The sequence below is a fragment of the Aotus nancymaae genome, unplaced genomic scaffold (assembly GCF_030222135.1).
Source record: "Aotus nancymaae isolate 86718 unplaced genomic scaffold, 86718_ANA_hifiasm-v0.15.2.pri h1tg000022l_1, whole genome shotgun sequence".
Classification (NCBI taxonomy): domain Eukaryota; kingdom Metazoa; phylum Chordata; class Mammalia; order Primates; family Aotidae; genus Aotus; species Aotus nancymaae.
In genome coordinates this window covers 48,212,366-48,235,709 of record NW_026988435.1, presented here as the reverse complement: position 1 = coordinate 48,235,709, position 23,344 = coordinate 48,212,366, and the positions used below count along the sequence as shown (strand labels likewise).

At 53.8% G+C, this 23,344-nt stretch overlaps 1 protein-coding gene across 19 annotated transcripts in view; it reads right to left on the bottom strand.

Annotated features, from left to right (window-relative positions):
• Window positions 1-23,344, bottom strand: part of PCBP3 (poly(rC) binding protein 3) — a 290,673-nt gene that overhangs the window by 115,033 nt on the left and 152,296 nt on the right. For 11 of the 19 annotated variants that reach the window (XM_064380238.1, XM_064380245.1, XM_064380254.1 and 8 more), the window contains exon 1: window positions 2,677-2,782. The exons of the other annotated variants lie outside the window; for them this stretch is intronic. The gene's annotated coding sequence lies outside the window, so the exon portion shown is untranslated. Of the gene's footprint in view, window positions 1-2,676; window positions 2,783-23,344 lie in introns of those variants that run through there. 19 annotated transcript variants of the gene reach the window in all.

Here is a 23,344-nt window from a genome sequence, read left to right as displayed (position 1 = left end):
CGTTCTCAGTGAATGCCTGCTCTTCCTTTCCTTGTTTGTGCATTTTGTCCCGTGAGCGCGGCTCCCACACTTGTGTGCACTTCCGTTCTCAGTGAATGCCTGCTCTTCCTTTCCTTGTTTGTGCATTTTGTCCCGTGAGCGCGGCTCCCACACTTGCGTGCACTTCCGTTCTCAGTGAATGCCTGCTCTTCCTTTCCTTGTTTGTGCATTTTGTCCCGTGAGTGCGGCTCCCACACTTGTGTGCACTTCCGTTCTCAGTGAATGCCTGCTCTTCCTTTCCTTGTTTGTGCATTTTGTCCCGTGAGCGCGGCTCCCACACTTGCGTGCACTTCCGTTCTCAGTGAATGCCTGCTCTTCCTTTCCTTGTTTGTGCATTTTGTCCCGTGAGCGCGGCTCCCACACTTGTGTGCACTTCCGTTCTCAGTGAATGCCTGCTCTTCCTTTCCTTGTTTGTGCATTTTGTCCCGTGAGTGCGGCTCCCACACTTGCGCGCACTTCCGTTCTCACTGAATGCCTGCTCTTCCTTTCCTTGTTTGTGCATTTTGTCCCGTGAGCGCGGCTCCCACACTTGCGTGCACTTCCGTTCTCAGTGAATGCCTGCTCTTCCTTTCCTTGTTTGTGCATTTTGTCCCGTGAGCGCGGCTCCCACACTTGCGCGCACTTCCGTTCTCACTGAATGCCTGCTCTTCCTTTCCTTGTTTGTGCATTTTGTCCCGTGAGTGCGGCTCCCACACTTGTGTGCACTTCCGTTCTCAGTGAATGCCTGCTCTTCCTTTCCTTGTTTGTGCATTTTGTCCCGTGAGCGCGGCTCCCACACTTGTGTGCACTTCCGTTCTCAGTGAATGCCTGCTCTTCCTTTCCTTGTTTGTGCATTTTGTCCCGTGAGTGCGGCTCCCACACTTGCGCGCACTTCCGTTCTCACTGAATGCCTGCTCTTCCTTTCCTTGTTTGTGCATTTTGTCCCGTGAGCGCGGCTCCCACACTTGCGTGCACTTCCGTTCTCAGTGAATGCCTGCTCTTCCTTTCCTTGTTTGTGCATTTTGTCCCGTGAGCGCGGCTCCCACACTTGCGTGCACTTCCGTTCTCAGTGAATGCCTGCTCTTCCTTTCCTTGTTTGTGCATTTTGTCCCGTGAGCGCGGCTCCCACACTTGCGCGCACTTCCGTTCTCACTGAATGCCTGCTCTTCCTTTCCTTGTTTGTGCATTTTGTCCCGTGAGCGCGGCTCCCACACTTGTGTGCACTTCCGTTCTCAGTGAATGCCTGCTCTTCCTTTCCTTGTTTGTGCATTTTGTCCCGTGAGCGCGGCTCCCACACTTGTGTGCACTTCCGTTCTCAGTGAATGCCTGCTCTTCCTTTCCCTGCTTTGTTTGTGCATTTTGTCCAATCCTTTGTTCGAGATGCCAAGAACCTGGACACCGTGTACCGGTATCAACTGCATAAGGGACACTGCAGGAGGACTGAGTTCATCCAAGAGAACATGAGGCTGAGAAGAGGTTAGAGACGTGCAGAGAAGCTGCCAGATGCAGAGTCCAGGCCACAAGGATCCAAGAAACACAGACTGGAGTTCCCAAGAACGAAAAGCAAAAGCACAAAACAGAGCTAATACTTAAAACCCTGGAAATGTTCTCAGGAAGAAAGTAATCTACAAGTTGAAAGGCTCATCGTGCACTTGAACAAACTGACCCTGGACGGCTGCCCTGAAGGCAGAGCCCAGTAAGTGATGGAAACGGAAGAGAAAATTCTTTGGGACTCCAGGCAAAAAGGCCAGCTCATTCAGAAAGGAAAGAAAATCAGATGGGGATCGGACTTCCTGACTACCATGTACCAGATAAGTGAACAGTGGAGGAGTATTTTCATAAATTCAAGTAAAAATAAGGTGTGAGCAAAGGACTTTATGTCAGCCAAACTGTCTTTCAAAACTAAAGCTAAATAGAAAGAGTTTTAAATACCCAAGAACTCAAGGAACATTTTGTTTCCAGGCCCTTCGTGAGAAACCTCCTACAAAAGAATCTCCCTGGAGTCAGGAGATCACTGGCCAACATGGTGAAACCCCATCTCTGCTAAAAATACAAAAATAGCTGCATGTGGTGGGGGACGCCTGTAGTCCCAGCTATTCGGGAGGCTGAGGCTGGAGAATCGCTTAAACCCAGGAGGCAGAGGTTGCACTGCGCTGAGATTTCACCACTGCACTCCAGCCTGGTGACAAAGCGAGACTTCATCTCAAAAAAACAAAACAAAACAAAAAAACAAAGAAAAGGAAACAGAGGACTAAGGTGCTATGAGGAGTGTTATTATAACAGCAGCTAACAGGACAAAGCACAGACCTTCCTAAATGCCAAAAACAATAGAAAAAGATAAGTGAAGACACAAACTACATTTAAAAAACAGATGCACAATAAATAAAACACAACACACATTAAATACAGGAACAAGTTACGTGGTAGTTGCGGCTGGACACAGTGGTCCGAGCAACACGTGAGTAAACATAAACGGTTCCGGCCCTGCGGGATCCTCCACTCGGCTCACAAAGCCAGCTCTGCTTTACACAAGAGACACAACTGCCAAGCGATCTGAAAAGGCTAAATGTCAAGAAGTGAGCCGAAGCACGTCAGGCAGATGCGCCAGGCCGAAGAGCACGGGTTGAAATCTGCCTGTCAGACGAGGCCCAGCCTCACCTCAAAGCAGGAAGCAAGGCCAGGAGGGCACTTCCCGATGCCGGAGGACCCGGTGCACAATGAGGCCACGCGAGTTAAGAACCTACCAGAACCCCCAAACACAGAAGCTGGCTTTCTAATGCAGAAACTGTAGGTGCTGGGGAAACAAACAGAGACACAAGAATAGCAATCATTAACTCATGATTAATCATTAATCATTAATCGCACTGACTGTCAGCCACGGAGAGGTACGAGGTCAGAAATAACTAAACATGAAGGAGAGCCAGTAACAGGACAAGGTCTTAGGGACATTACATCAAACTTTGTACTCTAATCATAGAGCTTAGACTTTCTTCTAAAACATACTTGAAACTTTCATTACAAACCAATCTAGCTTGTATTAGGGCACAAATGAAACTGCAGTAAGTTACATGAAAAGCAAGCGTCACAGACAGCAGACGGTCTCTGCTAACGACGCGAGACCAGAAAATAATGAACTTCACCAAAGGATGTTTCATTGGAAAATTTACATCACTGTAGAAACACTGAAGGGGAACTGGTTCATAACATGTATCTATCCATCCAGATATCCCCCTAGTAAGTCCCTAAATTGGTAAGGAACACCATGAGACCAGACTGGAGAGGGTGGCGTGACAGACCGACCCACTCCTGCAGTGACCCGCTTCTTCCAACCTCATGCACATGCCCGGGGGAGCCTGAGAGCAGGTCCCTGACAGCGCCGGATAGGAATGAGACAGAATCTCCAAGTGGAAATGCTCTGCAGCTCCCTTTTCAGCGGGGAACACAGCTGTTTAGGAAGGCAAGGACACGGAGGAGATAAAGGAGAGTGCGATCCCCCTCCTCACCTCGGGCCTGCCCTGCTGTGAGACCCCATGAGTAACAGCAGAGCAATGGCTTTCACATCTTGCTGAACTGGCCGCCACAACAGATCAGCTTCAAAGGCAAGGACCCCAAGGGTGTCGCATTCCCTCCTGGGCACGGTCCAGATAAAAACAGCAAACTCAGCTGCAAACTGCACACATGCATACACATGGCAAAGGCACACACTCACACACATTCACATGGGTGCTTAAGCAGCTCACACACACACGGCAAAGGCACACACACGGGCACATAAGCAGCTCATATACATGCATACACATGGCAAAGGCACACACACGTGCACATGGGCACATAAGCAGCTCACACACATGCATACACACGGCAAAGGCGCACACACACACGTTCACATGGGTGCTTAAGCAGCTCACACACACACGGCAAAGGCACACACACATGGGCACATAAGCAGCTCATATACATGCATACACATGGCAAAGGCACACACATGTGCACATGGGCACATAAGCAGCTCACACACATGCATACACACGGCAAAGGCACACACACACGTTCACATGGGTGCTTAAGCAGCTCACACACACGGCAAAGGCACACACACATGGGCACATAAGCAGCTCATATACATGCATACACATGGCAAAGGCACACACACGTGCACATGGGCACATAAGCAGCTCACACAAATGCGTACACATGGCAAAGGCACACACACACGTTCACATGGGTGCTTAAGCAGCTCACACACATGGCAAAGGCACACACACGTGCACATGGCTACATAAGCAGCTCACACATACACACGGCAAAGGCACACACACGTGCACATGGGCACATAAGCAGCTCACACACATGCATACACATGGCAAAGGCACACACACACATTCACACGGGTGCTTCAGCACCTCACACACACACACAGCAAAGGCACACACACGTGCACATGGCTACATAAGCAGCTCACACATACACACGGCAAAGGCACACACATGTGCACATGGGCACATAAGCAGCTCACACGCATGCATACACATGGCAAAGGCACACACACACATTCACACGGGTGCTTCAGCAGCTCACACACACACGGCAAAGGCACACACACGTGCACATGGGTACATAAGCAGCTCACACATACACACGGCAAAGGCACACACACGTGCACATGGGCACATAAGCAGCTCACACACACGCATACACATAGCAAAGGCACACACACATTCACACGGGTGCTTAAGCAGCTCACACACACACGGCAAAGGCACACACACGTGCACATGGATACATAAGCAGCTCACACATACACACGGCAAAGGCACACACACGTGCACATGGGCACATAAGCAGTTCACACGCATGCATACACATGGCAAAGGCACACACACACATTCACACGGGTGCTTCAGCAGCTCACACACGGCAAAGGCACACACACGTGCACGTGGGTACATAAGCAGCTCACACATACACACGGCAAAGGCACACACACGTGCACATGGGCACATAAGCAACTCGCACACTCACATACACATGGCAAAGGCACACACACATTCACACGGGTGCTTAAGCAGCTCACACACACATGGCAAAGGCACACACATGTGCACATGGGTACATAAGCAGCTCACACATACACACGGCAAAGGCACACACACGTGCACATGGGCACATAAGCAGCTCACACACACGCATACACATAGCAAAGGCACACACACATTCACACGGGTGCTTAAGCAGCTCACACACACACGGCAAAGGCACACACACGTGCACATGGATACATAAGCAGCTCACACATACACACGGCAAAGGCACACACACGTGCACATGGGCACATAAGCAGCTCACACGCATGCATACACATGGCAAAGGCACACACACACATTCACACGGGTGCTTCAGCAGCTCACACACACACGGCAAAGGCACACACACGTGCACATGGGTACATAAGCAGCTCACACATACACACGGCAAAGGCACACACACGTGCACATGGGCACATAAGCAACTCGCACACTCACATACACATGGCAAAGGCACACACACACATTCACACGGGTGCTTAAGCAGCTCACACACACACGGCAAAGGCACACACATGTGCACATGGGTACATAAGCAGCTCACACATACACACGGCAAAGGCACACACACGTGCACATGGGCACATAAGCAGCTCACACACGCATACACATAGCAAAGGCACACACATTCACACGGGTGCTTAAGCAGCTCACACACACACGGCAAAGGCACACACACGTGCACATGGATACATAAGCAGCTCACACATACACACGGCAAAGGCACACACACGTGCACATGGGCACATAAGCAGCTCACACATACACACGGCAAAGGCACACACACGTGCACATGGGCACATAAGCAGCTCACACACACGCATACATATGGCAAAGGCACACACACACATTCACACGGGTGCTTAAGCAGCTCACACACACACGGCAAAGGCACATACACGTGCACATGGGCACATAAGCAACTCGCACACACACATACACATGGCAAAGGCACACACACGTGCGCCTTTAGCAGCTCACACACGCGGCAAAGGCACATGCTCACACACGTGTGCACATGGGTGCTTAAGCAGCAGGAACTTAAAGTTTACAACTTTTAAAAGGACTAAAGAAACACAGAAAATTAGTGAGTCACAAATCCAATTTAAGAAGTTAGACAGAGAACAGAAAGTGTCGAAGTATCCACAGAAAGTAGGAAGAAGTTCAGGAGTTCAGAAGTTCAGCTGCAGGGCCCGGCCCACAGGGTCCTGTGAGTGCCCCCTGCTGGTGTGGAGAGGAGAGACTGTGGAAATAAAGACAACGAGACACAGATGGAGAAAAGAGAGTTTGGCCCAGGGGTCCACCGCTACCAAATCTCGGAGACCGGCGGTGCCCCTGAGGGCCTGGACACTCTGACTTTTACTGAGTACTAAGCAGGGAGCAGGGTAGAAAGGCTGAGGCAACGGTGGTCAGTGACAGGGTCAGGTAAGTCACATGTCTTGGAGACAGGGGCTCAGGATTTTCAAGAAGCCGAGGCGAGGAGAAAACCTAAGGCGTCAGCACTTTTTTCACACTTGTCAAGAATATCAAGGACATTAAAATTTATTTTACTATTACTAATTCTTATCTGAGAAGAAAGAGAAGAACCAGGTGCTGATGCAGAACGTGAAAGTAGACGTGGAACGTGACCGCTGAGGCACAGCGTCACACAGAGACAATTAAGTCCCCCGGACGTCTGCGGGCCTCCCTGACAGCCGCCAGGCCTACCACAGGAGCTTGGAGAAGTGGAGTTTTCTCCTCACTCCCCCGAGGAAGGCGATGTCTCGGCCATCTTGGATGTCTCCGTCCCTAGCTGGCTAAACAGCTGGCACTTTCCCAGTGCTGGCACTGCCGCACGGCCGAGGCGTCCTCCAGCAGCCCTTATGCAGGCGTGACAGAGGGCTTAGAGCATCTTACCTTAGGGTCACCTCTTTCCCAACACCAGTTCGGTTCCGTACTTCTTGACCTGAGACTTATTAGTGAGATTAAAGATTACACGATTGTCTATACGTATATTTATGATTAATGTGAATAGCTATGGGATTCTTTATGACCATATATAGGAATAATTGTGTAACCATACCTCTAATTCTTTTCTAATTCCATGTTTATGTGAGAGCAGACTGAGGCCTCAGACCCTTGCCTCGGCTCCTGCGGGGTTTCCCCCGACCTTAAGCAAAGAAAAAAAGGCAACTGAGAAGAGCAGGATGTTTAAAATTTGGTTCTTAAAGTCTAAACAATATGCAACCCTCTAATGAGATTAACCAAGAAAACTGTGAAGGCACAGAGGACAGAGGTCACATAAAGGAAGCCATGGCCTTCCAGTCCTGGGCGGGACGGAATAGGAACCTCTCTCCTGACTTCCTGCTGCATAAAACCAACAACTCCGGACACTACATGTGGAACAAACAGAAAAGAACCCTGAAAGCTGCAGGGAAGAAGGGGGACTGGCTCGGGCCCTTGGGATTTGAAGAATGACACAGCGGTGAGGTCACTATTCTTTGGGCTTCTTGTTTGTTCATTTTGTTTGCTTTTCCTCCTGTATATTTCAGACAGGTCACTGGAAAAGCTTGCAACTTAAAAATGCCAAAGGATACACACCAAAAAAAATCCTTAAAAATGCCAAAAAAGGAAGAAAGAAAAAGGAAGGAAGGAAGGAAGGAAGGAAGGAAGGAAGGAAGGAAGGAAGGAAGGAAGGAAGGAAGGAATCTCAAGAAAAGTTCTCTCTAGGGAAAAGAATGGGAAAGGGGAAACTACTAAGTCGGAAGCATCTGACAATACTGCCCTCGTCCACGCAGAGATGACGGCACCCATGCAGTGCCTGGCCCCGTCGGAGGGCTGAGAGGGAAGCCTGGACATCCACTCCCTCCCTGCAGTACCAAGCACGTCTCTCCCCACCAGTGGTGTCCGCAGGAGCCAGGGAGGAGCCCGGACGTCCACCCTGGCTTGCTGGTAACAAGTCATCCCTTCCCCATGGTGTCAGCAGAGGCCAAAATAGATTCATGCAAGATTCAGAATCTCATAACATAATAACCCATACTTCCAGGATACAAACAAACATTATTTGTCATGCCAAACAGTAGGTATAACTCAACATGAAGGAGAAAAGAAAATTAACAGAGGCTCACATCTGTAATCCCAGAACTTTGGAAGCCTGAGGCAGGAGGATCATCTGAGCCTAGGAGTTCAAGACCAGCCTAGGCAGAGACCTCGGCTCTACAAAAAATTTAAAAGTTAGCCAGGCATGGTGGCACATGCCAGCTACTCAGGAAGCTGAGGTGGGAGGATCACTTGAGCCCAGGAGGTCAAGGCTGCAGTGAGCTGATAACAAAACGGCGCACCTATTTAGGGCACTTACTATGAATGGAGCTTGCCGGACTGGAAGTTGCTCTGGGCGAGTCCCTGAGTGAGTGGTGAGTGAATGTGAAGGCCTGGGACAGGATTACTGCTATAGACTCTAAGTACCAGCCACTTAGGCTACAGTCAATTTATACAAATATTTTTCTTTCTCCAATAAATTAAATTTACTGTAACATTTTTACACTATAAGCTTTTAATTTTTTTTTAACTTTTTGACTCTTATAGCACTTAGCTTAAAACACACACACACACACACACACACATACACACAGTACAGCTCCACAAAATATTTTCTTTATATCCTTATTCTATAGGCTTTTTTTCTATTCTTAAAATTTTTATATATTTACTTTTAAACTTTTGGTTAAAAACTAAGATATAGGGCTAGGTGCAGTGGCTCACACCTACAATCCCAGCACTTTCGGGGGCCGAGGCAGGTGGATCACTTGAGGTCAGAAGTTTGAGACCATGCTGGGCAACATGGTGGAACCCCATCTCTACTAAAAATACAAAAATTAGCCAGGTGTGGTGGCACGTGCCTGTAATCACAGCTACTCGGGAGGCTGAGGCAGGAGAACTGCTTGAACCCAGGAGGTGGAGTTTGCAGCGAGCCAAGGTCACACCACGGCACTCCAGCCTGGGTGGCAAAGCGAGACTCCATCTCAAAAACAACAACAGCCATAACAGAAACTAAGACACAAACACACACATTAGCCTAGGCCTACACAGTCAGAATCATCATGGGGCAAAGCAGCATATTTCAGATACAAAGAGAAAAATGTGAACCAAGGATTTTACGGAGTCAAATTGCCCTTCTCCCGTGAAGGCTACAGATGAGAAGACGTAACTCCACGAGAACACAGGGGATGCTTTTCTCACAGCCCATCCTGAAGGACCAACCATGAAATAACTGGAGAAGCTTTGTCAACAGGTAGGTGATAAGTGTCAAACATATTTAACTATTGAACTAGGACTAAATGATGGAGTTAAAGGGGACAGAATAATATGTAACCATTAAATGTGCTTAAAATATAAAATTAACACTAATGAAATGGGAGAAGAGGTTAGCGCTAGCTTCCTGCTCACTTAACTGTTGGCAAGATGTAAACTGATATCACAGGAAGAGATTTCCGGCTAATTTTAATACTGCTTATAAGTAGACAACCAAGGGCTACAAGTGGGCCTCTGGCGTGGAACGGCCCACAGAAGCATGTCCACGTATCCATGCCCTGCAACGTGAAGCTAAGTTGCTGTGGCCTGTCCTCCTCACACCGGGTCCCTGGGCTCCAAGAGCCAGCATCCCAGGATCCCCGCAGTGTCACGCTGCTGCCCATGGCTCGGACACGGATGTCACATAGCATCATTTCCACTGGAGGCACGTGCCTGCCCAGATTAAAGGGGGGATCACGATTCCCTCCCTGGTGGAAGGAGCATCAGAGCCGTGGCACAAGAAGAGCATGTGGGATGGGAGATACAGACCACGGTGAAACGTTATTTACATTCACTGAGTTGGCAAACATTCAGAATGCTGGTGAGACTGTAGCTCATCGGCAGTGCTAACACGCTGCTGGGAAGATGGGAATCAGTATCCGTGCTTTGAAACAAAATTTGGCGTGATCCTGAAGGTTAATCTTTCACAGACTTTATGATGCAGCAATTCTTTAAACCAAAAAAACCTCACGTGTGCACCAAAAGAAACACTAGAATGTCCACAGAAGTATCACTTATGATGGCAAATGAGCCACATGACCCTGCCAGGAGAATGAATGCATTAAGCATATTCACACAGTGGAACACTGTGCAGCCGTCAGCAGAAACTGCAGCTCTGCCCACAAACACACACCAATCTAACAGACCTTGTGTTTGACTAAAAAGAACAGGTTTTGGAAGTCTATGCCTGTTTCTAAGAGTTCAGGAACAAACAATCATGTTTAATGAGATAAAATGATTTTAAAGAGAAGAGCTAAGGAAACAAACAGGGTCATCGTGACGTCTGGGAGAGGAGGGTCCCATCTCACTTAGCCTAGTCACGGGGTCACGGCTGTTAATTAGGAAGCTAAGCTCCATAGGTCACATTACATATGTCACATGCTAATTCTCACATGTCACAAGGTTTTAGTGAATAAAGTGTAAAGGGCAGCCAAGTCCTGTAAGCAGAGGAGCTGGCACACGTGATCCCAGGCCAGGCGGTGTGCAGTGCTTACAAAGCATGGCAGGGAGGCCTAGTGCTGTCATGGAGATGAGGACCAGCAGGGCAGGAAGACATGACCAGCAGGCCCGGCCAGAGGTAGCAAGCACCAAACCCCACTCAGGTGCCAGGAAAGGCGCACACAGGCCTGGCGCAGGTGGGCTGTCCTCCAGCCACTGCCTGGGTGGACTGGTTTTGGAGACGGAACAGTAGGACTGGGGAGGGTCAGGGTCCATTTTGGAGGCAGAATTGGGAGGGTTTGGATCAGATGCATAGGGAGGTACTGAGTAAGGAAGGGGTCCGAGGTTCCTTCTGTTTGCATGCCCGTGGGTCTGCTGACATCGGCTCCTGGAGTGGGGCAGCTACAGCCAGGAGAGCAGGCGAAGCTCGGAGCAGACCAGGCGGCCCCTCTGCGAGGCTGAAGGAGGAGCTGTGGGTGGCCTGGCCTCCCTGTTGTCCGGGCCCCTCCTTGCCCCTCTGCTGATCAAGGGCTCCCAGACCTCTGGCTTAGATTCTGGAAGACGGGCAGCTCTTTGTTGGTGAGGTCATCGTGTCTGTGGTCACAGCTTCCCCCATGGAACTGAGATGCAGACCCCGCCAGGCCTGGGGCCTAGTTCCCCTGGGGCTGCCATGATGCTGGCCTTCTGCGCTCTCCTTTCCCCAGGGCTTTCAGGCCCCGGCTTCCTGCTGGTCAAGCTCAAGACCCCGGCCCAGGCTCTGCCTATCCCTGGCCCAAGCTGGCAGGTGTGGCCTGGCTGAAAATGGCTCAGGAGAAGCTGATCCGCTATGCAGCCTGGTCTGCCAGAGCCAGGGTCCAGGCCCATGGGCAGCTCACAGGGATGTGGGGCCATGCCCAGGCCCCGTCCTCCTCACGCAGGGGCCATGTGGCCAGACCAGGCCCAGCACACCAGTGAGTGCCCAGATGCTGCGATGTGTTAGGTTTGAGCCCCGGCCTCTCGGACACACAGGGATTTGCAGGGAGGCTTCTTAAGGTGCTCCAGGTCAGTGCAGGCTGTGGCCGGGAGCTGACGGCCCGCAGGGAGGTGTACAGACCTGGGGCCAGGGTCAAAGGTGTTACAGCCACTTGGCTTTGCTGTGACCCCCGCACACAGGAGCGCCAGACTCCTCTCAGCCAATAGGCCACAGAGCAGCTCAGGTGCTGCTGACCCTCCGGAGTGGGGCAAGTCTTGAGAAGGAGGCTCCCAGGCAGGTCCTAGGGAATGAGGTTTAAACAGGCCCCGACCACACTCCTGGGAGCCTGTGTAGGCTCTGCCCCCAGGGCCCAGGTGAGAAGAGGGCTGCTCTCTGTCCTGGCTCCCCTCCTCTGGGTTTTATTTCAGGAGAAGACGTACCTAACTTCTGTGATTCCTACGTCCTCATAAATGCCACCCACAGGAAGCCGTGGCTCTGAGAGTGGGGAGTAGCCCCCAAGTTAGCAGAGGCTGCTGTGGCATTCGGGGACCAGCCTCCCACGCTGCCAGCGTCATTTGGTGGAGCTGCCCACCCCTCGGGTGGACACCGAGTGGAGTGACATTTCCAGCAGTGCTTGGAGGGACTCACAGGGCCTCCCTGTCCCTGCACTGCAGCCCTCCTGGGCTGGGTCTGCACTCAGCACTCAGCAGTGGGTATTCCTGGGCTCTGTCGAAAAGTGTACCAGGTGACCTCAGAGCTCATGTGCTGCTCTCCTCTGGAGGCCAGCTCTGAAGTCCGCTTTGTTTTTTTAAAAACCATTCATGCCATCTCCCTTGTGGCCCCTCTGAGAGACTGCATCTGAGTTTTTAGCGGTGCCTCCTCTGGAGTCTGTCAGCCTACTTCCACCTGCACGCCGTCTCAGAGGTGCTGCACCCTCACGCCGCGGCGCTCGTGGACGTGGTGGCCTGGGGAGAGCAGGCCGTGGCTGTCTCCTGCTGTGGGGCTGGCACGAAGACCTCTTTGGCAGGCACGGGGACAAGCTGCGCTAGGCGGCAGCGAGGAGGCGGCTGGCCCCTCCCCAGGAACAAACTGCAGGGGAGGCTACTCCCAGACTCTGTCATAGCAAATGCTGTGACTTGGAGATGGACATCCTAGCTTATCATGAATTTTGGTTAGCCTCTAGGAAAGCATTTAGTCATTCATTCACGACTTCAAGTCCATGCTCTAACACGTGCTCTGGTCGGAGAGTGCTCGGACGGCTGGTGACAGGACATGACGCTGCCAGGAAGAGAAGCTGTCGGCCAGGCTCCAGCCACTGTGCAGCATCTTCCTGAGGGGCCTGCCCAGCCCGGCCTTGCCTGGAGTCTGGGCCCTCGACAACCTCCATGCTGACCTACGCTCCTGGGCCCCATGGACCCATGAATCAGAGCCGCTGTGGCAGTCCTCCCTCCCCTACCCAGGATGTGTCCTGGCTCAGCCTCCAGCCTTCCCTGTGCTTGGCTTTTCCTCTGGTGACCAGACAACATCCACACCATCCTCAGAGGTCACCAAGTGGTGACAAGCACAGGTGAGTCAATTGCCCACATGGTCTAAATTTGTTCCAACATTTAAAAAACACAAGATTTCATATTCAAATCTGATTTTATGACTTTAAAAGGGAGTCAGATGTTCCCTGAGCCCCTGCTTCGTACAAGCTCCTCCCACCAAGGTGGTCCCTCCATGACCTTGCCCTGCACAGGGCCACAGCAGCCACCTGTGGTCTGCCCAGAAACAGATGACCCTTCTGGAGCTCCCAGCCCCTTAGGCCTGACCTCTGCTGCTGGCGCCGGCTGTCCACACTCACGAGCGCATACACTAGACCCGGCCTCTGTCGTGGCATCCACACTCACGAGCGCATACACTAGACCCGGCCTCTGTCGTGGCATCCACACTCATGAGCGCATACACTAGACCCGGCCTCTGCCGTGGTCGTCCACACTCATGAGCGCATACACTATACCTGGCCTCTGCCGTGGTCATCCACACTCACGGGTGCATACACTAGACCCGGCCTCTGTCGTGGCATCCACACTCACGAGCGCATACACTAGACCCGGCCTCTGCCGTGGTCATCCACACTCACGGGTCCATACACTAGGCTGGGCCGCTGGCGCTGGCCGTCCACACTCACGGGTGCATACACTGGGCTTGGCCTCTGCCGTGGCTGTCCACACTCACGGGCGCATACACTAGACCTGGCCTCTGCCATGGCCGTCCACACTCACGGGCGCATACACTGGGCTGGGCCTCTGCCATGGCCGTCCACACTCACAGGTGTATACACTGGGCCCGGCCTCTGCTGCTGGCCGTCCACACTCACAGGTGCATACACTAGGCCTGGGCATCATCCAGTCGTGCTCTGGGGGTTGGCCCGTGTCTGGAATCCTGGTGAAGCAGAAATGTCCACTGTCCCGAGGAGCCCTTCTTCCCTCCTCCACCCACTTTCCTGACACGGGCAGCATCTTGGCAATCAGCTGGAACCAGACGGTCTGCATGAATAAGCTGCCAGGGGCCAATGTGGGAAAGTTCTGAACCTGGCATGCACCACAAGCAGCCTGCTGGATTTTGTAGGTTCTAAGGTTGTGCTTTTCCTTGTGGAGCCAGTGCCGTTGGTGGGGCTCAGGCTCGCAGGGCAGGGCAGGAGTGGCTTCCACAGTGCACATTTGCACAGATATTGGGACGTGGCTATGGGGCACAGAGGGGCCATCTGCCCCACCTGGAGAATGGTCTAGAGACCAGGGTTGCAGGGCCCACGTGAACTGCATGCCCCTGGAAAGGGCCAGGGGAGGACTGCCTCCATCCCCTGGGGGCCACAGCCTCCAACTCGCCCAGGGAAACCTGCCTCTTGGATGTCCAGGGAGGCTGCTCCCCTGCTGAGCAGGCAGGCTCCAAACTGAGGTGGAGACACAGCGGGGCGGCTGAGGCTGCTCTCAGGCTGGCGGGTGAAAGCTGAGGTTACCGGCAGTTGCCAGGCACGGTAAGATTGCCAGGATGAGGTCCCACGCCAAGAACATGCCTGCACTGCCCCAGGTCTCCATCTTCCCGGCAGCAGAACGTCAGGGAACCAGGCCTCCCCTGCTTCAAAGGGGACAACTGTGTGAGCCTGGAGGGGAGGCGTGGGCAGGGCCTCCCTTCACACCAGGTGCAGCCAGCTGAGCTGTAATAACAGCCACTTCTGCTTCAGAACTCTGCTTTCAGGTGAGGTTTGGGGTGAGGAAATCCAGTAATCCAGGATTTGCACAAGGAAAGTAGCTTCCTGTGGCTTGGCTTCTTACAAGTGCCTAAAAGAACCGTCCTGGTACCTCCAGGCCACAAGAAGTTCAGAAAACACTGCAAGAGACACTGGGACAGTCTACAGCCAGGACCAGAAAAGGAATGCTGGAGAGGCGCAGCGAGAAGGGGCTCTGCCCAGCACCCTCTGCCTGGTCCCATACTCCCTGTGCAGGGAGCTATGCCAGGGTGCTGAGGGTGGTCAATGAGGACAGCAGCTCACAAATGCAGAAGCCGTGGGGTCCTGGAGAAACAGACCATGCACCCCAGCAAAGTGTCCTCTGTCCAAAGAGCTTTGAACCTCAGAGACTCTGAAGGCCCCCACCACGTGGGGCCCATCCAGAGCCCTAGCCCGGAGCAGCAGAGAACAGACTCCCACCCATGCTCTGGAGCTGTAAAGCTGTGGTGCCCTGGAGTTGTGAAAATGCCATCTCATGCTCAGCCAAGGCCCCTTCCATCCCTGTCCCAGCTCCTAGAGTGGTTGTTTCCATTACAAGCGGGCTGGAAAGTAGCCTGGCTTAAGAAATGTGGGAAGGCACAGTTCAGACCATAACACCTTCTGTCCAAACCGCTGACATAAGGCTTCCAGCCGGGCAGAGCTGCGAGGGGACATGGGGACAGAGGTGGAGCTCCTCCCTCCCAGCCCCCAAAGGAGCCCGGGAGTGACCAGGGGCACTCGGAGCAGGCTGCCTCTCGAGGGACCAGAAGTGAAGCCTGTGAGGGGCTGCGCTGGCAGAGAGGCCGCTCTGCCTCCAGGGACAGACACTCCCCCAGGCCTGTCTCCCTGCAGCCAAGGAGGAAAGCCCAGCAGGCTCCTTTGAGCTGCATCCGGTGGCCACATACCACAGAGCCCACACAGCTGCGTATTTACCATCTGCCTTTCATGGAGGTGCTGGCACCTGCTCCAGATACAGGAATGACTGACAGGGAGACAGAGCCCAGGCAAGGAGGACGGGAGGGAGGCCAGCAGGCTTCCAGCTGTGCTGGGCTGTAGCACTTCCCACCTTAGCTCCATTGGAAAGTGGGGCTGGTTCAAGTTGTTGCAAACTGATCCCACCCGTGCATGCTGAGGTAAGGAGGGCAGTGGGCAGCTCCTCGGCTCTGGGGTTTCCAGAGCACGAAGGGGACCATCCAGAGTGAGGATAAGACACCATATTAAGAGTCTTGGCATTAAGCTGGGTGCCATGGACCAGGCTTTGGGGTCATCTTCCTTGCGTAGGGTTTATTTTGCATGGGGAAAGCTGGAAGCAAGTATTTGTAACTAGAAGGGCAAATTATGGTGACTGAATTACTGCTCATGCATATTCACTGCCTGTCCCACCCGCCTGAAGTCTTGGCCGGATGGCATCTCTTGCAGGAAGAAGACCTCCCATCCAGCGGGCGGTTGTCTGTGCTCTCACTGCTGGGCTCCAACGCCGATGACATTCGAGACGGGGGCTAGGCCAGTAGCTTGGGAAGGGGGTGAAGACAAGAGCCACAGCTGACACAGGTGAACGGGAAGTGACTTGGCTGTGTATCAGCACTGGCATCTGAGGACCTTTGTCACTGCCGCTTCCCCAAGCGTCCCGAGTCGCTCCACACTTCCCAGACCAGCAGCGCGAGCAGCGCCAAGTCTCGGACCACATCCCTGGCCAGGCTGGTTCCAAATTTTCTTTCTTTCTTCTGTTGGTATGAATCTGGCAACTCTCCGTCTCTTTTGTTCTAAACTTTGAGTCTTTTATTTGAGGTCTCATGAAGAGTACATCCTTGACTTTCTAGAACTAAGCCTGAGTTCTGCTTATGAGCAGCTTGAAATGTAACTGATGTACATAAAACTGCATACATGAGGTGTACGATTTGAGTTTTTAAATTTCGGTTGCTGAACTTTAAGTTCTGAAACCTCGACTCGGTTGTCCCTTGTCTTCTCTTGGTGACGCTTCCCACTTCCTCACCGTGCGGAGCTCGTGACGGCTCAATGAAGCATCTTTACGTCTTTTTTAAAACCACCGCTGGGCAACTTCGGCGCCCATGTCATCTTGGTGTTGGAATTGGTATCTGTCGATTGCCTCTTGTCAGCTGAATGGGGTCTTCCTGTTCTTGGCGCGTGTGAGGACCTGCAGTTTGAAACCTGGCCATGTGACACGACATGATGAGACTCCAAATCTTCTTTAACCTCATCTTTGCCGGCCTCCTCCGACACCATCGCAGCTGGGGGCAGAGGTGTGCTGCCTCATTGCCACCAGGTTAGAGGTGTCTGGGTTCCGCCCTTGGCCTCAGCTGATGCCCAGACGGGAGGGGGTCCTTGTCCCTGCTGATAGGCAGGGAGTTCCAGTCCCACCTTGTCCCCAGGGACACGGGAGTGGGGAGTGCTCTTGAGAGCCTAGCTCAGCTGGGAGTACGGGTCCCGTCAGCCTCTCTGACGCCTCTCAGCTTGATTGATGGTGTGGCCTGGAGCACCTCGACACAGCTGGACACAAGCAGAAGCCTCAACTCTCCACTTGGCCTTTCCTGGCATGGGGGAGGCTGTGGCCACAGTTTTGGGGGAGGTTTGGCCAAAGTAGAGCGCTTTTGTTCTGTCTGGCTAGGCTGCCCCTTTCCTGCTCGTTGCTTAGAAAGAACAGGGTCTGTTAGGATTTTCCTTTCTCGTTCGCTTTTTGCCTGTACTCACTGGCGTTTCCAGTTTCCTGACTTGTCCGGTACCCAGTCTGGAACAGATGACCCAGGGAACTCCCCACCATGTTGTCCCACGGGTCCTGAGGTCCCTGGCGGCTGAGTCTTTCATGCAAGTTTTATGTAAAATACCCAGCACTTTTGCCATGCCTGGTGGGGAGGACAGAGAAGGCACCCTGACTCCATCCCCCTAGAAGCAGAAGGCCACGCACCTGCTTCATGTCACCGCAGAGCAGTTCACACACCTAGAATTCTGCATGGGTGAAATCAGAGTTTAGACTCATTCATGTCAAGCTTCTTTCACTGAGCGCAGTTATCTTCACGTTCACCCACGCTGTGTGATCAGAGCAGCTCCGAGTGCCTGTCTTACAGGAAAGCGGAACCGTTCGGATGCACTGCTGCAGCACCGTGCCGGACCTGTCTCATTCTCACTGCTTTTTCCTTTTCCTCTTTAGTTATATATTTTTTTCATTCATAGGTAGTAACTTGGAAGTCAATGTATTTAAATATCGATGGCTAAAATAAGGAAAAGCTCATTTGGATTTCCTTCCCTGCCAGCTTCAAGGATGTCACTGTATGCCCTGAACCCCTCCCTATGAAGTGACAGATTCCACATGGGCCCCCACGTCCCTCCACCAGCCCCACTTCTGCTGGGACCACCTCGATGTTATGCCTGACAGACCTTCCCCTCCCTCCTCCCAGTTTCCAGCATCTCAGACTTCCCTCTGACATTCCTACTGAAGCACAGAAAGAAATGATCTGCATAAGCCCTGAAAAATGAGAAAGGATTTCCTGTGTGTAAAACAGAAAAACAGTCTCAAGGAAGCGCACCCATGGAGTGACACTGATCTGCCAGCTGGGAGGGAGGAGCCTGCTGGGATGCAGCAGCCGGGAGTGGCAGACCCCTCCCACCCCCCGAAATCCCCAGCCACAGGTCGAGGGGCAAGACAGCAGGTGCTGGGCGGCAGCAGGATGCGGGTCACACGGGAGGGCCAGCTGAGTGCTCAGGTCCTGGGCTCTCCACGGCAATGGGAACACTCTTCTTTCCCTAAGAGATGACAATCAGGGAGGAGGACCAGACTTAATGGAGGAGCCACGCAGACATGCAGCAGTGGCCTAGGCAGCCACTTACTCCAAGGAAGGTGCCAAGACTGTTGTCCAGATTCTCTAGTGACCTAGTCCTGCTTTCACTTCAGAGTCACTTGGGAGCTTGCAAACATCCCTGAACCACTGAGACCACAGACTGAGAACCCCAGAGCAAGGGCCTGGCATCATAGCCACCTCCCATGTGGCAGGAGCGGAGGGCCAGTGCAGGGATGCCTGCTGCATGCAGGCCAGGGCTGAGGCCCCCCGTGTGGTCTGAGCAGAGGGCCAGTGCAGGGACGCCTCAGGCCCAGGCTGAGGCCCCTGCAGGCAGCAGGGTGCCCCTTCTCTCCAGCTGCCCACCTGCAGGGTGCAGGGCTTGCAGGCTTGTCAACACTTTCTCAGGAGGAAGGTATTTTTTCCAAACAAAGTTGTGCTCAGACCTTAAGCCGTAAACCCACAAGAGGGGCTCCAAGGCTGTTCTACTTTTTACTGCTGGTGACAGCCTCACGTCCTCTAATGGCCCCACGTCCTGCACAGCTTTCCCAAAGCCCCGCCCAGACACCAGTCATCTATGTCCTCGCAGACATCAGACGGCAAAGCAGCAAGTGAACCTGGCTGGACACAACAGTGGGGATGGCCGTCTGGGCATCACCATGCAGAACCATCACTGCTTCCAGCAGCCTCAGAAACCCACCCACACCATTAGTCCACAGAGACCCACAGGCCCTGGAGACAAGACCATTCCGGGAGGGCTGAGAGCTCACTGCCATGGTGGAAGCAGATTTACTGTAAACCCAGGCTGGTTCTGCAGCGCATCTCTGGGGATGAAGCAGCCCGAATATGAACCCTCTTTAGAGGACATAGGGAATGTGATGTCAGTCTGCCCCCTCCTTCCATGATCAAGTTTGGGAATCCTGGGATGTGGCTCAAGCCAATCTTCCTGACATGACCTGCTGATGCCCCGAGTCTCTTATTTAGACAATGGAAAGAATGGAAAGAAGAGACGAGATCCAGAGCACACCGAAAACGCGAGTGTCCTGAAAGCGCAAGTACCCTCCAAGTTGCCTCTGAGTGCTGGGACGTGATCCTACCTGTCCTAGAGAAGCGACGTGGGAGGCAGGACTCCTGGGAGGCACAGTGAGGGGCTCAGCACCTCCCCTCCCCAAAAGACAACGACAAACGGGAGGAAGCCATCAAAAATAGCCACTTTAGGATGCTGGAAATCACCTAATGGCACATTGTAAATTGAGAAGCATTTATTTAAAAAACCAAACCAACCTACTTTGCCTGGGGTCCTTTGCTAAGATCTCTGTGGAGCGTTCCCGACCCCAGGCCCACAGACCCCAAGTTGGCCACCCCTTTGGGAAAGTCAGTGAATCACAGAGCCAAAGGCCACAGCCCATGCCACACTCATACACTGCGTGAGGACCAGGAAAAACTCTCGGAACAATGGACACACACGTTTCTGCGGGATGTGAAGAACGGACACACATGGTTCTGCAGGCTGTGAAGAGCGGACACAGCATTTTTGTGGGACGTGAAGAACAGACGCGTTTCTGTGGGATGTGAGGAACAGACACACATGGCTCTGCGGGGTGTGAAGAATGAACTTGCCGGTTCTGCGGGGTGTGAACAGCAGACAGGCACGGTTCTGCGGGGCATGAAAGGGAATCTTCACACGGAAAGTCCACGCCTGGGCTGGGGGCTCAAGGGGGTTAAACGGCTGCACTTTCCACTCATGAAGAGACCAGATGCCACCTCAATCGGATCCCCAGCTCCCCTCCCCCTGTCCCATGCTGGGTCCACCCCTGGCTCTCCTACCCCTGTCCCTTGCTGGGTCTGACCCTTGCTCTCCTGGCTCTATCCCAGGTCTGCCCTGGCTCTCCTACCCCTGTCCTGGGTCCAATCCCCGCTCTCCTGACCCTGTCCCATGCTGGGTCCGCCCCTGGCTCTCCTACCCGGTCTGGTGCCAGTCTGCCCTCCCTGTCCTAACCTTGCCCCCTGCTGGGTCCGCCCCTCAGACTTCTAACCCAGTTCCATGCCGGGTCCGCCCCTCCCTCTCCTCTCTCTGTCCTAGGTTTGTTATCTGCTTTACTCAGTACAATTTTTAAGGAACCATTTTTAAAAAATCATTTTTATGGTCAGCTGAAAAGAGATCAGTTATTGCTATGGTTGATTTATAGCTTCTTGGGGGATGTGTCCGGTTTTAACCATGAAACATTTAGAAGAACGCGAAACACTGGCGAAGGCAGAGGGACTGGACGGTGCAGATATAGGAAAGGCCTGGGCTGTGCGGCGGGAGCTGAGGACCCCAGCGGCTTCCAGGATGAAGGTGCCTGTGCCCGAGGGAGTCTGACAACTTCTCCTGACCTTCAAAAGGGTCAGATGAGCAAATGGCCTCACACCGAACACAGGATGCCCCTGCACGCTGAGGGACATTGGGAAGCCACACCCCAGGGTGAGCAGGGAAGCAGCGGCAGGGTGTCCTCCAGAGGATCGTCAAATGGAGTATAAGTTCTCAAAGCTCATGGTTTTGGAGTTTGGTACATATCTAAGTTGTTAGCAAAGAGAAGGCAGGAAAATGATGAGAGCAGGTGTCAGAAATGCCAAGTGTGATAAGGCGCCCTGGGAGCAGCCTCCTCTGGTAGTCCCTCCCTGACACTGCTGGGCTCGCAGGACCGAGACTTCCAGGGCCAGGGCTGGGCTCTGCTGCCTCCCGTGACCTGGAGCTCCAGCACAGCAGAGGGGACAGAGCCTCAACTCCAGTCTGCGTGACAGCCACAGGGCACCAGGCAGAAGTGACACAACCAGGGAAGGAAGCAGAGACAGGCTGCAATGGACCAAGAGCAGTCAGCATCACAGGGGAGGATGGGAGGGTTCTGTGGAGAAGCCAGGGTGAGAACCAGGGAGGCAGGTGAGGACGAGTGTTCTAGAAATGAGTTAGGGGAGGGCACAGGGCTGGCAGCATGGTGCAGGGGGCTACTGGACCTCAGCTGAGGACATGCTGGGTTGGACATCAGGCTGGAGCTCAGTGTGTGCTGGGCCACGGTGCAACCCAGGAGCCGCTGGCAGCCCTGAAGATCTCGGAGCCCCTGTGGAGTCCAGCATCAGTGAGAGGCTGGGGTGCTGCCAGCCTGCCAGGCAAAGAGGGGGAACCAGGAGTCGGGAGCAGGTCAGGAGGCGAACGATGCTGTTCTCAAGAAAGGATTCTGCCTCTAAAAATAGAAAAGGCAACAAGTTAGCCCAGGTCACAACGCCGGGCTTGCTGGCTCTGCAAGAGGAGGGCGCTTTGCAGGAGCCATGTAGATGGACAAGGACCAGGGGCCCGGTCGCCTCAAAATGCACTCCACAGACACAGGTGCACTAGGATCCCTGTGGCCTTCAGAGTCTGAGGCCCCTAGGCTGCATCCCCAGGGTCCTGGTAGCCCCTGCAGAAAGGCGGGCACACAGCCCAGATAGCGTGGCCAACAGCTGCCTGTCTGCTGCAAGGATGAAAAAGCGCCTCCCACCGCCACATTTCTAACCCAGGAGAAAAGGGTGGCTCAGCTGTGTCAGTGTTGCCACGAGGTGGCAGCAGAGGTCCATGGTTGTCCCCAGCTCCAGGAAATCCCTCCCCTGGCTTCTCAGAGACCAAGGTGCCTCTAGGCCTTGGCGCTAACCCAGGGGTCTGCAGGCCCTGCTGCCGGCTGTCCATTTCCACGATCCACATTTTCCCAGAGCACCGCCTCACCTTCTCCTTGACTCGTGGTCCGCGGCTGCCTGCCAGCACCAGGGCGAGGCCACGCACACTGCAGACCGCATGGCTCACGGAACCCAAGCCACCGGTCCCACCCTGACCTGGGTCCTCCCAGGCCTTCACGGGAATTGCCGGGAGAACAGCAGCCCAGCCGAAGCTCCAACACTGCATGACATCCTCCTGGGCCTGGCACCCCTATCCGTGAGTGACAGGAGTTCCCACACAGCAAAGTGACAAGGTAAGATGGAGCCTGTGGGGCCAGGTGGGCGCAATGACCTCACAGGCAGCAAAGGTGTGCTGGCCCGGGGTGCCCACTGTCATGGCAGCCACACTGGGTATCCCTAGGGCGGATACACTTGACACAGACACCCCAAAACACCCGAGAGCTGGAAATAGGACCATACCACGCCACACATAGCCGAGAGTGAGGAGGAGGCCCGCGTCACCCCACACACAGTCCACAGTGAGGAGGAGGCCCACATCACCCCACACACAGCCCAGAGTGAGGAGGAGGCCCACGTCACCCCACACACAGCCCAGAGTGAGAAGGCCCGCGTCACCCCACACACAGCCCAGAGTGAGGAGAAGGCCCGCGTCACCCCACACACAGCCCAGAGTGAGGAGAAGGCCCGCGTCACCCCACACACAGCCCAGAGTGAGGAGGAGGCCCACGTCACCCCACACACAGCCCAGAGTGAGAAGGCCCGCGTCACCCCACACACAGCCCAGAGTGAGGAGAAGGCCCGCGTCACCCCACACACAGCCCAGAGTGAGGAGAAGGCCCGCGTCACCCCACACACAGCCCAGAGTGAGGAGAAGGCCCGCGTCACCCCACACACAGCCCAGAGTGAGGAGGAGGCCCACATCACCCCACACACAGCCCAGAGTGAGGAGGAGGCCCACGTCACCCCACACACAGCCCAGAGTGAAGAGAAGGCCCACGTCACCCCACACACAGCCCAGAGTGAGGAGGAGGCCCGTGTCACCCCACACACAGCCCAGAGTGAGGAGGAGGCCCGCGTC